The 19,436-nt window shown below is 40.8% G+C and overlaps 1 pseudogene; it reads right to left on the bottom strand.

Moving 5' to 3' along the window:
- Window positions 1-13,425: 13,425 nt before the first annotated feature.
- On the bottom strand, window positions 13,426-14,005 carry LOC118004892 (annotated as a pseudogene).
- Window positions 14,006-19,436: the final 5,431 nt, after the last annotated feature.

Genomic DNA, 19,436 nt, shown 5'->3' with positions numbered 1-19,436 from the left:
TATTAGAATTTGTTGCTCTTTCTTCCATTTACACTTGGTAAAGTGGATGGCTTCTCTTAGGGGCCAAGTCACACTAAAAAATAGAGACACAGTACAGCAAGATGCTCATTTCTTCCTTCCTTTTTTTCTCTTCCTCCTTGTCTCCTTCTCTCCCTTCCTTCCACAAATTTTATGGCCTCCTACATGTCAGGTATTAATGAAGACAGTGGAAATACAGTGATGAACCAGAGAGATAGGATTTTGGCCTCATGAGGCTTATAGTCTATAAGTCTATAGTCTGAGAAGCATACAGAACGCAGGAACAATAGTCCAAGCCTTAGCCATGTATTAAAGAAAAAGGCTCTAATGTCTCCATTGCTTAGTCTTTTTCTATTGAGATCTTTGACTCTTGGTCAATATTGGTTTGGGCATATCTGTTCAGTAGGAAGGACCTGCATTTACCTTTTTCAAATCTTACCTTTCCAACTTCCTTGGAGATTCTATTATATGCCTACAACCCAGGGAGGGGATTGTCATTGTTACTGAGGATAAACCTATTTAGGTGAATGTCCCCCTGCAGAATCATTTATCTTCCCTTCCAATTTATACAACAGCCATGGCTCTAGTCCAAAGCACAGTGATTTATTAGGGTTTCTATTTAGGACTGTGTTTAAAGATACTATGCCCTACATTCTGGGATTGTTAAAATAAGAAATTCCCATATAATTATATTGAGAAACAGAATGATTGTTGTGGGGAAGGAGAGTTGTCTAAAGTACGTACAGTTTTTACTGTGAGACTGTGGGACCCTTTGTGTAATGCCAGGCTGCCCTCTTCTAATACTGGATAAAAGTAGAAAGTTTAAGCATGTGACTTCATTTATCTGAATGTGCTGTGTTATAGAGAGGCTTTAAATGTTTTCAAGTAGTTGCCTCTGTAATTTTATAATAACTTGGTTTAATGTCATGGTCATTGAAGTTTTTACATTTACCTGAAGTAAGCTATGAAAGGAAACCAATGATTACTTGCAAACAAGGGCCCTTTACGATGCGTTTTTTTTAAGAAAGAGAGACATGGAAAAATGAAATCTCTCGTATCTAAAGCAATATCTTTAGGTAGAAAGAGTACAAGATTGCTGTGCCTTAATTTATGTGGAACCTCAGACATGCTGTCACATTTCTGGGCCTCAGTTTCTGTCAGGGTAAGTCACACCAGCTGCAATAACAAACAACTTGAAATCTCATTGGTTTAACACAATAACAGTTTACTTCTCCCTTACTTCAGTCTAAGGAGTGTGGGGTGAGTTCTAGCCTTTCCAGGTTGGTGGCTCTGCCATCTTTAGGACATAGTTTCAAATTAATACTATTTAAAAGTTTCTTATTGGTTAACACCATTGCCCTTGTGAAGAAACTATCTTTGACAATAAACTTGTTCTTTGCTTTTAGGATTTTTTCATCTTGTCTTTCTTCTACTCCAGTGGATGACTACAACTTTAACTTAATAGTAAGAAATAAATCTTAACTCTTTGATACTAAATTATTAGCTTCCCAAAAAATGCTTAGGCTATAACTGACCACTAATTATGTAATATTTTATGCTTCTTAATTTCTTAAGTGTTTAAAATAACAAATGTAATAACTCTTTAATTCAGTGATTCTGGAAGTATTCTTCACAAGACCTCAAAAACAAAGGTGTCTGGTTGCTACAGAAGAAAAAATTATTTTTTCCTGAAAGTACTTTCCCCAATTATTTTATAGAATTCCAATTTTTTTTTTTTTTTTTTTTTTTTTTTAGAGAGAGAGGCAGAGTGGAGGGCAAGGGCAGCAGGAGAGGGGGAGAGGGACTCTTAAGCAGGCTCCACACACAGCACTGAGCCTGATATTACAACCCTGAAATTATGACCTGAGCCAAAATCCAGAGTTCGATGCTTAACCGATGGAATCACCCTGGCGCCATTAGAATTACAATATTTTATTTATTTATTTATTTATTTATTTATTTATTTATTTATTTATTTTAAAGATTTTATTTATTCATTTGAGACACAGATACAGAGAGAGAGAGAGCATGAGCAAGGAGAGAGGCAGAGGGAGAAGGAGAAGCAGGCTCCCTGCTGAGCCAGGAGCCCGATGTGGGGCTCGAGCCCAGGACCCTGGGATCAGGACCTGAGCCGAAGGCAGTTGCTTAGCCATCTGAGCCACCCAGGCGCCCCTAGAATTACAATATTTTAAAAAATATCTGAATTCTTCTCTCTTTTCGCTTTCTTCTAAGAAAAAGAAACTAAAATACCAAGTTTTTTTTTTTTTTTCTTTTGGTTAAATGGAATATCTGCTAACATCTCAAGGAAGATATTTTGGATGATGCCATTGTAGATAGTAGGAAGAATTAGGAGATGGTAAAATATGACAAAGAAATGAAGAAAATTGTGTTTGGGGTGGGTTAATTTGCTAAGTGTATGGGATAGGTTGATGAAGTAAGGGACCAGAGAGACATTCAAATATACTTGGAGTCTTTAATTCAAAAAACAAAAATAACCTGTCACATTTAAAAAAATTAAATAAAAATCAAGGGACTGTTGCATATGCTATTTACAAAGAAAAAAAATTAAAGGAAAAGAGTGAGAGAAAAGGTAGTAGAGGAAAGGGGAAACCAGTACACAGTTAACCCTTGAACACCATGGGGGTTAGGGGCACTGATCCTTCTCACCTGTAGTCAAATTCACATATAGCTTTTGATTCCCCCAAACCTTAACTATTAATAGTCTTCTGTTGACCAGAAACTGTACTGATAACATAAACAGTAGACTAACACATGTTTTGTACATTATATGTATTATATCTTGTATTCTTACAACAAAGTAAACTAGGGGAAAGAAAATGTTATGAAGAAAATCATAAGGAAGAGAAAATCATTTATAGTACTGTACTGCATTTATTGAAAAAAAAATTCATATAAGTGCACCCATGCAGTTCAAACTCATGTTGTTCAAGGATCAACTGTATAAACTAGAGAGCAGAGTGGTTAAAGGTAATGATGTTGAGTCAAACAGCTTGGGATTTTTTTCTTGGCTCTGCCCTACAATCTATGGGACATAGGGAAGGTCACTTTACTTCTGTGACCCTAAACTTATTCACTTGAACACACAGGCGTAGTTATGGTGTTTACTGATAGATTAAAAAGCACATTGTAAATACTTTAAAAAGATGTTTTATTTTTCTTATTGAATTTGGATTACTTTCAGAAATTTAAAATGAAAATGAAATTTTTGTTATAAATAAGACACTCAGTTATTTAAAAACTTAAAAAAATCGTAGAACCCCATTCTTCTAGCTATTATAAGTGATTAATATATCATGATTAATACATTGCTGCATTTGAAGGGAAAAACCCATCCAATTGCTCCTGTTCCTTTTCTATCCTGAAATGTTACACAAAGAAGTTGTGTAGAATGCCAAGAAATCTACAGGTTGTTTAAACACACACACACACACACACACACACACTAGAGGGGTGCCTGTGTGGCTCAGTCATTAAGCGTCTGCCTTTGGCTCAGGTCATGATCCCAGGGTCCTGGGATCAAGCCCTGCATCCAGCTCCCTGCTCAGCGGGAAGCCTGCTTCTCCCTCTCCCACTCCCCTTGCTTGTGTTCTCTCTCTTGCTGTCTCTCTCTCTGTCAAATAAATAAATAAAATCTTAAAAAAAAAAAAACCCCACACACACTGGATAAAACCAAACCACCAGTGGCAATTTTTGAAATAAACCGTGAGAAGCTTATGGTACAAGCAGAAGACATATTTCCTCATAGACCATATCTAAATAGAGACAAATGAATATATCCTAACCAATGTAAAACATCTGGAACTCCAAAAAAGCTGAATTGCACTGCTAGAGGGGTGGAAAATGAATGATCAATATGCCTGACTGTCAATATTAGGATTTAATTGTTCTCATTATCCTTAATGAAAATTCGGTTCCATAATATTTGTTGTAACTCGGCAGGGCAGGTGCTGGGTCTTATTCACTGTCATCTCCCCAGGGCCTCACTCAACATGTGCTACTTAATGATGCTCAATAAATGTCAGATGGATAAATGAATGATGGAGGAGGTGAATAAAGGAAAGAATGTTTGCACAAAAGGGGGCGGTACAGGTGGACGTGGATAAATAGCATGAAAAAGAAACACTTAAGGAGAAGAATAAATACAATCTGGCTACAAATACATGCCTTAAATGAAGGAACAAAACTTCTTGATTTGTAAGAAGCAAGACACCTGAGTTATAGGATTCTCTTCTGTTTAAGAAGCCAGAATTCTAACATTTTGTGAGTTCCAACATTCTCTAAATCTTTAAGCTCTGTTCCAGATTGCATTAATGGTAGTGCATTTGATGGAAATTTGGAACTCAGGAGGCCACTTGGGAGAATATAAAAATACATGCTTTGGGGTCTATGGTATTTGAAAATTGGACATAGGAGCAGAACTATCTAATAGAGAGCTGGAGATATGAGATAAACTAGAATAGATAAGGATTAAATGTGGGGTTCTCAAGTCCTTTTTCTCTAGGGAAATATAGTTTTGTGGCAAGGAGTGATTGGCTAGTTGAGAATTTTTGGTATGCCCTGCCCACCAGTCATGATTTATACACAAGGAGTAGAGAGCACTGGTTAATTGGGTAAATTGATTACAGGGAAGTCAGTGAATAGAGATTCTAAAATAGTGACAATGATAATAGCTCACATTTACTGAGCATTTATAATGTGTCAGGTACATTAGCGTTTTCGTGTATTTTTATATTTAATTCTTTCTGAACTTCTGCGATATAGATCAAGAATTGGCAAACTTTTTCTGTAAAGGCCAGATAATAAATATTTTAGGCTTTGTGGGACATATAATTCCTGTCATAACTACTCGACTCTGTGATTGTAGCAGGAAAACAATCATTGACAATATGTAAATGAATGGGAGTGGCTTCATTCCAATAAACCTTTATTGCACAAACAGGCGATAGGCCAGATTTGCTAACCATGGATGTAGATCATCACTCCCATTTAATATCATCTAATCTGCAGAGCCAAGACTCCAACTCAAGTCTGTGCCAGAGCCTGCTCTCTTAATCACTGCATTATATTGCTTGAAATCAAGATTCAGAAAGGCACTTTCAGCAGAGGAAGAATGGCTAGATTGAATAGGAAAAATTGGTGGCAGAAGACAGGGAGACAGGATGGCAAAAGTCCAGATATGATCCACCAGCCTCCAAAACCAGGGAGGTAAAGGTAGTAATGGATGGAAGAGAAAGGATGAAGGTCTACTGTTGGGATAGAACCCTTGTCATTTTGCAACTAATGGAATACAAGATGGTGTGCTAGAATTGGGAATGTGTATATGAGGGTTGCAAAGCATTATGTGAAACCAGCTCCTGACTTTGTGGTTGTGTGTTGTGGCTTAAAAGAAGAGAAAACATCGCTGCATCAAGATGAGTCAGTCCTACTTTTGTGAATAAAAAGCTGCTTCTCCCCAGGCAGGAAGAAAATACGTGTAATATGACCATCAATTCAAATCTCCTGAGCAAACTCCCTGTTTTGCCAGAGCTTCAACATTGTGTCAATTACAGGGCCATCTTCCCTACATGAACCAGCCCTGACCTTGCAGTTAATCAGGGACTCACTTGGGTAACCACTTGGCAGTTTCCCCAAGGAGCTCCCTGTAAATCTATGACAAACTGTGTCACTCATATAAACACTCTAATAGCTATAGCTTATTTGAAGGGCCTAAAAGTACTTTTTGCACATTTTCAGATTAGTGCTGAGGCTTTTGCTAGTCATCTTGCCTATCTCTGAGAGATGCCGGAGTCTGCAAATGGTGAAATGCCCAAGCTTTTTGCTCTCACTGGAAACAAATCCTTCCTTTTCCCAGTTTCCTGCCTTTGGTCCCTACGTTACAGCATTAGCCAGGGTCCACCTTGAATCAGAGCTGTATATACACATCATGGCCTCCTTAGCTAGATTGCAGGAAAGTTGAGGACCAAAGGCAATGACTCATTCTTCTAGGCTTTGGGTTAACACAAAGGGAGTCTGCTGGTTGAATCGAACATCAGACCAAAAAGGCCATAGAAATCTCATTAGGATACAGGAGGGAGCTGAAGTACAATGAGGGCTTATGAACAGATTTTTAGAACCCCTGCTGCAAAGATAAAGATGATATCCACATTTTTACGAGATATTTACATGCCAGAGGAATTATGAAGCTAGGTGTACTTTCTTCTGTTGATGAAAGAAATAATGAATAGGAGACATTTGTTAATTTTTTAGTATATGTATCTAAAAAGACTTCACCTGCTTGGAGAGTACAGAAAATAAGGCTGCTACAGAGGTAGAAGTGACATGATTGGTCTCAGTAGAAGCTGAAAATGTAAGGCAGCTCTCCAGTCTGCCTTATAGCGAAAGCACGGGCTAATGACAGGCTTAGTGAATTGGGCACATCCACCCCAAACTTTGTATAGTTTGGTAGTTTGGGATTTCCCAAGAACACACCCTGAGCCATGGTTTTGGCTTATTTGTTTATTTGGGAAGTAAACCCAGAAGTGTCAGTGAAGGGATGGGGAAACTGAGAGAAGGCATAGAGGAAAGGCCGTTAAAAGGATTGTTGATGAGCAGGTTACAGATATAAAAAGCTGAGTCTCAATATTCTTGACCACCATCTAAGGAATCTTCTAGAAAACAAGTTAGAAGCACCTCAATGAGAAGCTTGGCTGTTTATCTACTAGCTTCTGTACATCATTGGTTGATGTTTTCCCCAGGGCATGGGCTAAGTGAGCTCCTGAGGCACCAAAGGAAGTCCCAGGTGGCAAAGTGAAAGACATTCAAGATGGAAGGTGGCCAGCTTGCCAGGAACTGTCCACTGTCGTGGCAGGTCAGCTCAGAGCTGGGCTGGGGGGATAAGAGGCAGGGTGGCGGCACATCAACAGCAGCTTCTCCATGTTGGAAGCTGGATGCAAAAGGAACACAATAGTAGGAGAACCGTCTGTGGTGGTAAAGCCCTGGTTGGAGCTCTCAGGGTCTAGGGTCAGTGTTGGTACCTGGGGTAGAGTTCAAAAGTCATCAGAGCTACACTCCAAGGTCATTCCACTCAATCTTCACAACTACTCCATCGTATCAGCTGGGGAGGAAACAGAGGCTTAAGGAGGAAAGCATAACTTGTCTGAGATCATACAACTACCATCGCGAGTAACGATGTTTTCGTGCCAAGAGAGCATAACAGATAGTCAACATGTGGTTGCTGTTCTTCATATTTAGGGAGATTAAGAATATAGTAATAATAGCAACAATGATGACAGTTCTTTGACTTTGTAGAGCACGTGTCAATGTGCTTTCTCAAATATCTTGTTTATTTTGCTTCATTCATGGGGAGGTATCACTATTCTCTTTTTACAGGTGGGGAGGCTGAGGCTCCATCATGCAGTTATTTGCCCTGGAAGCCACGTAATTAAGTGCAGTCTGAGCGCAAGTTGAATCTCTACCCAACGTGCTTTCTCCACCTCCCTGTAGGCAGCAGAAGACGAAATGTGCCATGCAAACAGTGCAGTTCATTTTCCTTGTAGGTTTATGCCTCCTCCTATTCAATTCCCAGAAAATATACCTTGAGGTTAAAGGATCTGTTTGCAGAAGATTTGGAAAACCCCACTGTTGCAAAGGTAAACACACAGCCTTAATGCATATTCCAGTCTCCCTAGTTGCAGGATGGAATTAGCAAACAGCTGATGTAACCACCTGCTATCCTCTGGGGGGAAGAAAGATTAAGAGGGTGCATGAGAATCTGGAGAAATGGTTTCATAGAAAATTAAAAACCTTTGAAAAAAAGTCTCTGGTTGTTACAACTGGATGTGTATGAGTTTTCCCTCAAGTTTTAAAAGAGAACAAAATGAAATTTTACAAAATATTTACGTAGTGACTGTTTGCTGATCTATGCATTTGGATTTCATGTGTTTTCTTTCATTTTGAAAAGACGAGTGGTAGAATTCTGAATGGCATTACAGATGAATTATTAGAACTTTTGACTCTACGTAGTTGTCTCCATAATCTACAGAAATGTGTAGTTCTGCCAAGGTAGGTAATATAAAGCTGGACGATGGAATGGGTCACAGTCCCCAAATGCACTGACGTGCTTTCAATTTTAAAGGCACACAGAACCATCAGGTCAATCAGGTAATCCCTTTTGTGTATTTGACCATTTGGATGTTTTTCTGATACTTTTATGATAACCATGAATAAGAAGTAATTAAATGCCAGGCCTAGATTATTGGACTGTCAGAGTGACATAAAAAAAAATCCCAACTCTTCTTGGGGTTCTTCCTGATATAAAAATCAAACCAAAAGGGGCAAGAACAAAATGGTAAAAGAAAACTGTTATCAGAAACTGGTATCAAATAACGTGTGCATAATTGCTCACTTGGAATCGATATGTTTTACAAAGCACCAGAAAAAGATTGTGGGCTGGTTAAGTCTGCATCAACATGAATTTTTACACAGTATGCATATGTTGAACAGGGCTGGGCTATTCTTTGAGTTAGCGCTTTTTGTTATCTGTTGTTGCCTAATGAAATAACACCACACTTGGAGGCTTATACAAAAACGATTTTATTCATGTGCTCCCAAATCACAGTTCAGCTGCTCCACTGGGGCTGGAAGCTCTACTCTCAAGACGGTCTCATTCCCATGGCTGGCAGGTTGGTGCAGGCTGTCAGCGGGCCTTGGATCTCATCCACATGTGCCTCTCGACATGACTAGGTTGGACTTCTCACAGCATGGCCATTTTAGAATGGTCAGGTCTTACCCAATAGCAGGCTTCCCCCACAGTACGAAAGCAGAAGCCATAGACTTTCTTAAAACTTAAGCACAGGGACGCCTGGGTGGCTCAGTCGGTTAAGCATCTGCGTTTGGCTCAGGTCATGATCCCAGGGTCCTGGGATTGAGCCCCGCATAGGGCTCCCTGCTCAATGGGGAGTCTGCTTCTCCCTCTCCCTTTGTTCCTCTCCCCTGCTCTTTCTCTCGCTTGCTCTCTCTCTCTCAAGTAAATAAATAAAATCTTAAACAAACAAACAACCCCCCCCCCAAAAAAAAACAAATGTAAGCATAAAAGAGGCACATCATCATTTCTGTTACATTTTGTTGGTCCCAGAGATGGTCCAGATTCAAGGGAAGGGGCAAGAAACAGGCATGAATACCTGTGTTGTCCTTCATTAGAGGCCAGTGAACTACATGACTTCTGTGTATTATAACTGAGGACCAGTTCTTGCACTTCCCTTTGGGAATCCGATTTGTGTGCAAAGATGTGAAGTTGATGCCCTGCCATAGTGATCAGGGATAGGGTGTGCACTCACCCTTGCAGGTTGGAGAAGGATGCAATTTAGGGAGAAGTGTAGATTCAGACATTTAGGAGCTGCTGAATGAGCACAGTGTGACAAACTTTTTACAAATTCATAGCATTTCCCGTTTGCGTCCATAAAATGCCATGAACAACCTGAAGCCTATTAACTACTTGAAATGAATGTTTTGCATAAATTATTTGAGTAATTCCCCCCTTACGCCTTTGAAGGGGCAAACGATGGAGATTATAGGTGATTTGATTTAAACACATAGTACTAAATCCTTCATTTCCCTGGAAGAATTGTGGAAACTTGGCTAAAAAATTTAGCACACCGTTATCATTCAGTGTGATGTGCATAATAGCATCCTTTCTTCTAAGTGGGGAACAATCATAGCCTAGGAACAGAGGAAAATCTCTTTCCTTAAAATTCAGAGTTAAGTATTAGGGAATATACCTCCATCAAACACAGTTATCCTCTCCAGCATCATTAACATTGATAATTTGTTACTTAAGTCTCTGGAAGTGTATCATAGTTAGGGTCTCTACCCTTGCTAATGGGACTTGTAAAGCAAGTCTTGGAAGTTTGTATCCTAAAGCAATATACCCATTGATCAAAGTTTCAGGACCTATGAGTTTAATGGTCATTCTCATAATTAAGATTTCTGCCTGATGTTAATTTCCCTAGGGACTGCCCAACTTCTTAGAAAGGATATTTCCTAATTTATGATACCTTGTTAGTGAGGGCTCTGTAACATCAAGGAAGATTGCATGTGTAGTCTGGATCATGACAAAATGAGGGTAGCCAACCATTATGGACCGCTCCCTCTCTGCCACAGACTGGTAAAGTTATTATCATAATCTCCAGTTTTTCAAGAGAAAAAATAGAAATATAAAAGAATTATGAAAATTAGCAGAGCCAGTACTAAAAGCCATACAGCTTTACTCCCATGTCTGAATGCTTGACTCCAGTAGGACCACCTGTGATGGCCACCATTTTAGATGGGTGGTTCTCACGTGTGGTCCATGGGCCAGGACTTGTGAAATTGCAGATTCTTGATCCCACTCCAGATCTACTGAATCAGAAACTTTGAGGGTGGGGCCCAGCGATGTGTGTTTTCTCCCTCCTGGTGATTCTCATGCACCCTCAAGTTTGAGTATCACTTATTTTGACTCTTACTTCCAGAAAAATTCTATAAATCACACGGTTCACTGATGAATGCTATGACACCGTGGGCTTCTCGAGGCATCGAGTACTCAACAAAGATCAATGTACTTCAGGGAAATGATCCACATCCAATGAACATTCCAGCTATAGTGTGACTTAATGATCATGTCTTTTACTGTTGGATTGGAATCTGAATTGGCTGTGTTTCCCGACTCTCCAGTTGATTCTATGCTTCGGTTTCCTCCTCATATTAACATATAGATAATGATGCTTGCTTTCTTCCCTCACAGAAATAGTCTAAGAATTAATGAGCTATATTAAACTCCTTCAGTTCCTGGAAGAAAGGCAGTATATAAACAGTATATTAGTATTTTAAACAGGTTAACTTTTGCTATGTGAATAAAAGTCTTTTTTCTCTTAATGATCAAACATGTTGCCTTTTCCCAGAAGAATTTTTTGATTTTTAAATTTCTTCCTTAAAAGCATCAACCAGATTTCTTTCTCAACCCCAGAGGAAAGAGTAGCAAGATAAGAAAGCACTTTTTTCTGAAAAGAGTTGAAGTTTTTAAATCCGTGTTTCACAAATAAGAGGCAGTGTGGTCCTATACTAGGAACATTGAGTTAGAGATCCAGTAACACCAAGGTTAAGCCCTCTCTGTTACATGTTAGGGTGCAAAATTAGGGTGTCCTCTTCCTCCTTCTTGGCTTCAGCTTATGGAACTGTAAAAAAGTGACAATAGAGCACAGAATTAAAGAAAACAGGCCCTGGCTTCAAAGAACTGAGTGCAAATCTTGACTTGGTCATTCCCCAGCTGTGTGACCTTAGGTTAGTTACTTACCCTCTCTGACTTTTCATCTCCTCATATGCATAATAAGGATAGGGATAGGATTAAATAAGGCAATACATTTAAAATGCTCAGTTCAGGGCGCCTGGGTGGCTCAGTTGGTTAAGCAACTGCCTTCGGCTCAGGTCATGATCCTGGAGTCCCGGGATCAAGTCCCGCATCGGGCTCCCTGCTCAGCAGGGAGTCTGCTTCTCCCTCTGACCCTCCTCCCTCTCATGCTCTCTGTATCTCATTCTCTCTGTCTCAAATAAATAAAAATAAAATCTTAAAAAAAAAAAATGCTCAGTTCAGTGTCTGGCACTCAACAGTAAGTGCCAGCTATTGCAATCATTAATAAAAATTCAGGCATAGACTAGATGACCCCAAAGAGGTCTTGCCACTTTGGAATTTTGGGATACCTTCTGGAAGTTTCTTCCAGGATCTTTCCTAAGGATTCAACATTCATCGTGTATTTATTGAGCACCTACTATGTGCTGGGACCAGTTGAAGCACTAGGGCTACACTGAGTGTAGATAAGTCTTTGCCCTTCAGCAGTTTGCATGCTAGGGGGAGCTGGCCTTTCTTGAACTACTCTAGGTACAGAGAAGTACTCAATACATTTTGGTTCCCTTGAATGGAATTCCTTTTTTGGACTGAAAATTTTCAACACAGACAAGAAACTATTTTCCTTAGCTATCACCTTTTCAAAGAGATAAATATTTCCCTTTGACGAGTACTCTGCTTATTTATTTATTTGTTTTCCATGAAGTGATGGCTTACCGCTCAGTGCATGTATAAAGAATTATGGGAAGGAGGGAGGTGTCTCTACTTTATCTTGCCTGGCTTGGCGGGGAGACTTGAAAAATGAGAGTAGGTTGGGGGGGAAGGAAACGGCAGCTTGTTTAGCAGGAGGCATAAAGCATTTGGAAATCCATCTCTTCAGTTAGGAAGAAAGGGGTTTTGAAATTCAGCTACCTGTCTGTGTAAGGGAGTATTTATCTAGAGGTTTGGGGACATCTGAAATGATGCTGCTGCAACCTGTTGGGAGGAGGGTGTTGTTAAACCTTTCTGGTTTCAGACAGAATCTTCCTCCTGATACTTTGTCTCCATGGCACAAGAACAACAGTGGAGACCTCAGAGGATGGAAAGATTTTTAAGCAGGAAGGAGTGCACTTCTTATATTTCTTACAACATAAATTACACATCACAGCAGACATCAGGCTGGAAAAAGTTACAGGAAACTAAGGTATTTCCAGCACTTTATTAATGCAGTCTGGCCAATGGGTTCTGAGGGGCGATGAGATCACCAGCAGGTATGGAGCCCTGGGTGATTTGCAGCCAGCCCCACAGACGGGCTGGGGCTCGGGAGGGCAATTGTCCTCACTCCAGATGCTGTATCATATCCAGGTCTGGAGACAGGAATTGGAAACATGGGCAGAAAGACAGGACCAAAGAGCCTTATCAGCAACTTACAGCAGTACCAAGCCCCGGTCTAGATAAGCTTGGGGAGTGTTGGGACTAGAAGTCAGGCTGGGCTGGAGAGGGAAGCGGCCAAAACAGGCTGGAGTTGAGGCTGTGCCAGCATGCTTGTCCACGTGCAAAAGGGAGTGTAGTTAGGCTGAGGCCAGCTGGCAAAATAAGGTCAAGTCCAGATTATTAGGACAAACCAGAGACAACTTTGGTGTCCCAGGAGATGCATTAGATTCCTGGGGCAGCCATAGCAAATTACCTGAAACCTGATAGCTAACAAAAGATATTTAGTTTCTCACAGTCCAGAGCCTAGAAGTCTAAAATCAAGGTGTTTGCAGTGTTGGTTTCTTCTGGAGGCACTGAGAGAGAATACGTTCCATGCCTCTTTCCCAGCTTCTACGTGGCAATCCTTTGGGTTCCTTGGATCGTGGATACATCACTCAATCTCTGCTGCCCTCCTCACATCACTCATCTTCTCCTCTTCTGATAAGTACTCCTGTCACTGGAGTTAGAGTCCACCCTAAATTCAGCGTGATCTCATCTTGAGATTCTTAATTATATCTATGAAGAGCCTTTTAGCAAATAAGGTCATCTTTTTTTTTTTTTTTGTATTTATTCTGCAGAATTTACTCCTGGGCCATAAGTTTTTGTTTCTTCAGGTTCTTCTGGGATACCTTTTTCTTCTGTGCAACCTCCTCTTCTGGTTTAGGAACAATCTGCTCTTTTTCAGTAAGGATCATCTCAATGTGGCAGGGAGAGCTCATGTATGGGTTAATCCAACCATGAGCCCTGTATGTTCTACGCCGCATCTTGGGGGCTTTGTTCACCTGGATGTGCTCAATGACCAGAGAATCAACATCTAAACCCTTAAGTTCAGCATTCCTCTCTGCATTTTTAAGCATGTGCAGTAAAACTTCAGCACTCTCCTTGGGCCACCGACCCTGTGTCTAGCCCCACTGTTTGGCCTGGGCACACCTACCAACTCCATCATTGTAGCAACGGAATGGCACACACTGCTTCTGTAAAGTGACATCTTTCAGATACTTGGTGGCTTTTCGGCTATGCATACCCTTGATGGCCTGGGCAGTTTCACGTGTGTTATTTCGTAGGGTTTTTTGGGTCAAGCGGATAGCGAACCATTTTCAGAGGTCACCTCAGGCTGCTTAGGGGAAGAGGAAGAGCAGTGGCTCCTGGGAGAATTCATGAGAACTCCCCAAATAAGGTCATCTTTATAAATCCAGGGGTTAAGACTTTGTCATATCTTTTTTAAGGCCACTATTCAACTCACTATAGTAGATACGGAGTCAGAAAACTTGGGTTTTAATCCCGATTAATAATATGACAACAACTACACACTATATATATATATATATTTTACCATTTGTCAGGCACTCATTCATGATCAACAAACATTTATTGATCATCTACTGTATGCCAAGGACTCTTTTAGATTCTGGGACCTCAGTGACAAACAACACTGGCAGGAATCTCTGTCCTCATGGAGGCTACACTCTAGCAGACGTGGGTGGGGATAGACAAGCCACTAATAAATAAACTGAGGTATATGATATGTCTGATGCTGACGTAAACACCATGAATGAGGGGAGGTGGATGGGAAGTTCTGGGGGTGTGAGAAGGTTGCAATTTTAAATAGGATGGTCCAGGAAAGTTTCTGTAAAAGCTACCATGTGAGCAAAATCTTGAAGGAGGGAATGGAGTTAGCCTGGTAGACCCCCGGAGAAACAGTCTTCCAGTAGAGGGAACAGCGGAGTGCAAAGGACTCAGGGCTGCAGGCTGGAGAGTGAATAAGCAGGCCAAGCAGGCCGAAGGGGAGTGGGCAAGATTGAAGGGTTGAAGTAGATGGAGTGGAAGGGATAACGGCAGTCAGATTGTGCCTGTTCAGCTGGTTCTCCAATGGAAGGACTTTGGCATTTGCTTGGAGGGGAAGGAGGAGCCACTAGGAATTTTGAGAAGAGGTGTGACATGATGTGGTTTCCTGACCAGAGGATCACTTCTTCATCTGTCTTGAAAACAGACTCCTGTGGAGGCAGGGGCAGAGCTGGGAGAGCCTTACTGCCCTAATCCAGGAGGAGAACTGGAGCTTGGGCCAATGGAGACTGGGAGAAATGATGGGTTCGGCATGTATTCTGGAGCTGGAACTGCTAAAATATGCTGACGGTTGAATGTGAGGAATGAAGGGAAGGAGTCAAGGATCCCTCCAAGGTTTGGGGCCCGAAAGCTGCAAGCATGTACTGAGATGAGGTAGTGCTAATCACTGCACATGCATTAGACAACCCACTGCTCAGCCCGGTAAGCCTGGTAATCTCACTCTACCCATTTTATAGATGAAGAAACTGAGTCTTTCAACATTTAAGTAAACTGTTAAGACCATAAGTACCTGAAATAGGACTTAATCTCTGATATTTATTATCCCAGACTCCTAACTCCCAAAGCCCCAGTTTTTCCCTCTGTAAAGAGGATCTTATTATCTTAACTACAGCCACAAGATTGCAAGGGTTGTATGAGAGTGAACATAAAAATGCTTCATAAACTACACTGTACTATACAATTCTGTATGCTATCTATCACTATGTAACAACATATCCCAAACTTTCTGATATAAAAATAACAGTTTATTATTATCTCTCGTGGTTTGGGAGGTGGACAGGGATCAGCTTGGTGGTTCTTGCTTGGATGTGTCATGTAGTTGCCATCAGTACTCCTGGGCTCAGAGTCATCTCATAGGGCTTCTGCACTTACATGGCTGGTGGGTGATACTAACTCTTGGTTAGGACCTCAGCTGGGATTGCAGGTTAGCACACTACACACAGCCTCTCCATGGGGCCTGGGCTTCCTCACCGCCTGGTGGCTGAATCCTAAGAGCAAACATCCTTAAGAAGAAGAATCAGGTAGAAGCAGTATTGTTTTTTATGATGGAGTCTGGGAGGTCACATAGAATCACTTGTGCCTTACTGTAAGGATTAAGGCAGTCACAGGGTTCCGTTAGGATCTCAGGAAGGGATATAGACACCACCTCTTGATTGGGGAGTAGCAAAGTCACATACAAGTCATCTATCAAGAGAAGCATGTGGGATGAGAGATATGGTTGTGACCATCTTTGGGAAATATGACCTATACTGAAGTGGAAGATATTGGAAGGGAAGTTCATCAAGGTAAGAGGTTTGACAAAATTAAACACACTGGGTTTAAGCCAAGCACAAGTAAATGGAAAGAGAAAAGTAGAGCAGGTTACTAGGAACAGCCTCCTAGGGTGGCAGCAGATTAAGCAGACAATATCACACAGTCAGATGGTGATGGATGTCTGGGTCCAGATCAGGGAAATTCTGCTCATTGTTGCATTTTTTCCTATCATTTTATATGATTTGTTCCTGAATTTGTAAGATGAGCCCCAGGTAATAATGTTACAGAAAAAAAAAGTTATAGGGAAACATATCAGGGATACAATTCCCCATCTTCCCACCATACATTCAGAACCAGTGTAAAAGTGCTGGTGGTGGGTCCTGTTGTCTGCCTGGATGGGGGCGCAGTACAGAGCATAAGGGCTTTGGGCCTGGAAATCCCACAGACCTAGCTTTAAAGTTTCTTTTAGCAGGATGATCCTGATCAAGTTACTTAACTTCCCTGTACGTCAACTTCCCAATGTGGAAAATGCTGATAATTATGCAATAATCATATAATGTGCCCCAGGGGCTAGAAAAAGGAAGTTCTCAATGCAGATTAGCTTGTAAAATCACTATTAAATAAATGTATTATTGTTTTTACAAAAAGGATCTCACAGAAACAGCATGCATGCTGCTTTGTATCTGCTTTTTTCATATAACAATTGTATTTTGAACATCTTTATGACTCTGGAAAAAGACACCTATGTCATTCATTGTCTTTATGAGATGCACACCTCCCCAGTGTAGACATGAATTGCAATTTGTTTAGCAGTTTCTAATCGTTGGCTATTTAGCTTTCTAAAAACTTAGTTTTAATCTGTTATATATAACAGTGTAAAAACCAACTTTAATACTTGCCTAATTATTTTCTTACTGCTTGGCACATTTGTTTAATAAACAAATGAATATTGACAAATTTCTAGAAATGGATTTGCTGGACTCAAACTCTCCCATTCAAGAGTTTTTTAAATTTACTTTTTTTTATGTAAAATTTCAAAACAAGAAAAAATTAGAATGGATTGTGTAATGAACATCAATATAAGACTAGCATCTGTATTTAGCCAGCTAACATTTCGCTCCATGTGCTTGGTCTGTATTTTTCTCAAACACTGAAAAATAAAACACATCCATCATGACATTTTGCCCTAATACTATAGTATGATTTTCATAAAAATGAGGACATTTTCCTACATATCCATCATATTATCATATATAGCAAAATTAAGTATAATTTCCTAATATCACCTAATACAGTTTATTTAGAAATTTCCCAATTGTATAAAACCCATTTTACATCCTTCTATGGTATTTTTTTCAAGTCAGACACCAAGCAAGAGCCTGAATTACCTAGGATCATTACTGTCTCCTGAGTGTCTTTAAATCTCAAGTCATCCCTACCCCCTTTGTTTCCCCCCTTGAACACTGACTTGTTGAAGAGCTCAGGCTGGTCGACCTTTCCCCCTTCTGACCATTCAAAACCCCATTTACAGAAAAATCTCAGAAGTGAAATTGCTGGACCAGAAGGCCATCGTGGCTGCAGGCAGTCCTCCTGGTGTGAGCATTTCACAGTCTTTAGGACTGCAGCCCCAAAGTAAGGTCTTACTTGGTCAACAGGTGCTCTCAATGCAAAGGGTTGGCTTTGGCAGGCCCTGCCCACCCTTCTCGCAGGGACCCGAGGGTCTGCTGTTCAGTACAAAGCTTCCTTAGGGTAAGGGGGACCACTGAAAATGAGTACCAGAAAGGACACTCGGTTTAATGGAAAAGGTGGCCTGAAGTCCAACACGAGAAAAGATGTTTTGAGAGATTTCATTCCACTCTGTTCAGAGGCCGGTGAGTTTCTCCTGGATACATTTTTCTTCTAGCTGGGCAGGGGGTAGCTGAAGGAGAGCTGCATTGTCACAGATGTGCACTGAAATTCTGAGTAGGGTGACTTGTTACCTTGAAAAAAACCACTTAAAATCCCATTTTATTTGGCACTCTGATATCTGCCAGGGACTGAGTCCTCTTTGGAGGACTCAGATGTCTTTCCCCTGGTTGGGGGCGCGGGGGCAAAGATACTGCTACTGAAAGGTGAGCAGGTCTCTTATCCTCCAAGACAGGGCTTCTCAGACACTTATGTACATAAGAATCACCTGAAGGACAAGGAGAGCTTGCAATAACCAGAGATTCTCCTGAGATTCTGATGCCATAGATGAGACCCAGGAATCAACTTTTTTTTAACAGCCACCCTTAGAGATTTTGACTCAGGTGGTCCACCATCCTTGAAGAACTCTGATCTTGGAGGCTCAGTTTGCTTGTCAGTGAAAGGTAACACTTTATAGCAATTACTATATGCCAGATATCCTTCTAGCTACTTTATACACATTTACTAACAATCCTCACAGACACCCTATGAGCTAGATACTCTTTGTACCCATATTTTACAGATGAAGGAATCAAGGCTCAGAGAGGTTAAATAACTTGCCCAGTGTTGGCATTGTTACTAGGCAACAAAGCCCGGATATGATAATACATGTGGACTATGGTAGTGTAAAACTTAAATTGATTTGAGGGTGCCTGGGTGGGTCAGTCGGTTAAGCATCTGCCTTTGGCTCAGGTCATGATCCTGGGGTCCTGGGATCAAGTTCCACCTCGGGCTCCCTGATCAGCTGGGAGCCTCCTCCTCCCTCTGCCTGCCGTTCCCCCTGCTTGTGCTCGCTTGCTCTCTCTTTCTTTCTCTGTCAAATAAATAAATAAAATCTTAAAAAAAACCTTAAACTGATTTGTAAATTCAAAAATTCTAAGAGGTTACTACTGTTTGGTGGTATGAAAGGAATATTTCCCATTATGGTTAAAGAAGAATGTCTGAGGTTCTCCGTTATTCTATTCAAACTGACGTCAACTCTCCAGAGAGTGGATGAATGCTTGGCAAATAGAGAGCACTCCGTACTGGCTTGTTGAATGAATAAATAAATATGTTCTAAAATATTCCAGTACTCTGCAAATGTTAGTCCTTAAGCCCTTACACAGATGACACACTTCTATGTGTCCTCTCTTAATTTTTCTTCTTGGTCCAGTTCTGCTATATCCATATTGTACCATCAACTGGAGATCCAGCTGATTAATCATGGCAATCATGGATTGCCAAGTGACCTGGCTACCTTTGTTTTCTCCTGTCCATCTGCCATGATGAGATGGTGGGAAAATCTTTGAGTTGGGCTTCTTCAATGCAGAGTCCTAATACTGACAGAGTCACTGAGACCATCCTCTGGTTCCTTAGTCCCTTAAGGCTTCTAATTTACTCGCATAAAGGATAGTTTTTAAAATCACAGGTTTGCATTGAAATATCAGCTCTGACAAGAGGGAAATGCGTTAAATGCTTTGACTGAGTTGCCACCTGTATCAGGTGAGGTGATGTTGTCAGTAATTAGCAATTAAGGCTGTAGAGATATTTTGCCTGTGTTTGAGCCTCTGCT

Source organism: Mirounga leonina, unplaced genomic scaffold (genome assembly GCF_011800145.1).
Source record: "Mirounga leonina isolate KUSES-001 unplaced genomic scaffold, KU_Mleo_1.0 Mir_94, whole genome shotgun sequence".
NCBI lineage: Eukaryota > Metazoa > Chordata > Mammalia > Carnivora > Phocidae > Mirounga > Mirounga leonina.
This window is presented reverse-complemented; position numbering and strand designations above follow the sequence as displayed.